We start from the raw sequence: 2,561 nt of genomic DNA, 5'->3' as shown, positions 1-2,561 counted from the left end.
AGTTACTCTCATAAGAGACCATGAACTTGTCAAAGTTAAAACGACGATTGGTTAGTTGGAGGCCCATCTTAAAAGGCTATGTCAAATGGTTTAACTCAGCGGCCTGGCAGCCCACAAAAAGCCTCGCGTTTGGGCCTGGCAGCCCTAAAAAAGCCTCGACTACAAGTTTTATTTGCTTTTGTTTTTGCAAGTTTTATCTCTATTGATAAAATTTTAAGGTAAACCGGCGTCTCTTGACCCGGCCAGACTATATGTCTTCATCTCAACCTGGTGTTTCTTAACCTGGTGTGTCTTACAGTTATCAGCTATTAAGCATATAATCACTGGTGAACCACCATCTTTCAATCCGGCTGGCATTGACTATAAGTCGCTAGAATGATCATCTGGTGTTTATCAATACTCGGTATGGCTTATTACGCACCAGCATAATGTGATGGGTACCTTCCAACACCCAAAGTTTGGGTTTTCACCCTTACTAAACGAGTTGGTGGACCAACAGAAGTGATTTAATATCACAGGTATGATATGATTCATATTTTATTACATTATAAACTTGGTTATGAGGATTCTATTTCTGTATTGGGTATCATAACCCGTCCGGCGGTAAATCGCCCGGACATGTTTAAGTGTCTAACATGCAGAAAGCAGGACTTATACGGAATACCAAGGCAAATAAAGCAAAGCATAGCAACATCATGCCGGATTACAATATCAAGTAGCATTGCACAATGGCACACAATCAAAGTATTTCATCTAGCCTATTACAAGGCGCTTTGATGCCCAAAAGAATAATTGTTTGTTGCTCACAATGCATAACAATCAAACTGGCCGGCGGATTATGATTCAACACCAGGTTGACGTGACGCTGAAGGATCATCTCACGCCGGTTCAACCTCCTCCTCCTCACCCAGTGGCTGGAAGTCAAGGGTGGTCCAATCAATCCTGGTTAAGGCTTGAAATACATCTTCGTCGCCTATAAGGTTGGACGGTTTAATGTCAGGAGCATAAGTATGCTTACGGATTGGAGGGATTAAATTCTGACCTTCCTTCACAGTTGCGTCAACCCGTTTGCCATCTGCGTCATAGCTGGACCGATAGACAGACAAATCGACCTCCTCAGCCAGTTGGCTTGCCAGCGGGCGCATCTCCTTTGTCAAGACTTTCAGAGCTTCATTATCAAAGTCTGATCCATCTTCTTGTTGACCGGGATAGCCTTTGGCGATATCTGCCGGATCAAGGTCGGCAATCCACGCTTTGGCCCGCATCAGTGCTGTTAAAGCGCCAGCTCTCGCAGCAGATCGCTTTACCTCTTCTATCTGCGCTGGGGTCATAGACAGTTTGGTCAATGTGTCCTTGATCAAGATGGGTGCCGGCTTGTTGAAGGAAGATGCACAGATGAATTGTTGAGCACCAGTATACATTTTTTTCTATCAAAGTGTAAGCTGCCTTCAACTTCATCTGCATGTCAGACCCTAGATGAGCAATACGGCTACCTGCAAAATGGTTTCAAAAGTTAATGTTAAACCGGCAACTTCAACAATGTTTACGGAAGGAATGGACAAAAGATGCTTACCAAATATTGCTGAAGACATAGCATTGACTTGCTGCTTCAGCCCTGCTAGCTCCTCAGCCACCGGTTTAAGTGCTGCTTCGGCATCTTCAACGGGCTTTAGGAGAGCTGCCTTTTCGGTTTCCCAGTTCACCCGCTCACTTTTGAAGCCATCCGTCAATTGTTCCATGGCAGTCAAAGCACCCTTCAGTTCATCTTTACCTTTGGAGGTTCTCCCTGCTGGGATTTAATATTTTCTTGAAGATCGGCAATTTGGGTGTCTTTGATGTTCAAGTCAGCCTGCCAAAGACAGATGATAAAGATGTTAAGATTTTTTCTCAAAGTCCCAAGCACATAACAAGTTATACGCTTGGCACTTGGGGGCTAATGCGGATTGCTTTTTGTTTTGACTATCATTCAAAGTCCCAAGGCTCAATACAAGTATTAATCTCAACACTTGGGGGCTATTGCATATTTGATCTGAATATTTAAAGATGAAGGAATCCAACAAAGACAAGTTTGAAACAGAAAGTCCCGATTTCTCATCAAAAAGGTAAACCGGCCCTTGGGGGCTACACAGTTGGAAGTATTTTTATTTCAAAGTCCCGGTTCATCTTGAAGAGATAAACCGGCCCTTGGGGGCTACAATGGAGTTATACAGTGCAAAGAAAATTTTTGAAGTATTGGAAAGATTACCTCATAACGCTCCTTTGTCAAGTTGACCAAACCGGCCTCATAGTCACGGTTGTGTAAAGGCGGTTTAAGTATCCAGAATGAAGTTCTTGAGCGGGAGGTGAGCATAATTCGACACGTTAGCTTTCCACTTGCCTTATTCTTCAGCAGCAGATTCCACCTTGGCACTATGCTTTGCCAAAGCGACAGGATTACCAGGAGAAGTATGGCCAATCCCAGTAATCACAACGTCATCAGTGGCTGCATTTTGGCTCGCCGGTTTGTCTGAGGCTTTGGCAGGGCTTGGCGGATCAACAGTCGGACTTGGAGGATTAGCTTG

This window comes from Triticum dicoccoides, chromosome 5B (genome assembly GCF_002162155.2).
Source record: "Triticum dicoccoides isolate Atlit2015 ecotype Zavitan chromosome 5B, WEW_v2.0, whole genome shotgun sequence".
NCBI lineage: Eukaryota > Viridiplantae > Streptophyta > Magnoliopsida > Poales > Poaceae > Triticum > Triticum dicoccoides.
The sequence above is the reverse complement of the archived record's forward strand: the minus strand, read 5'-3'. Positions refer to the sequence as shown.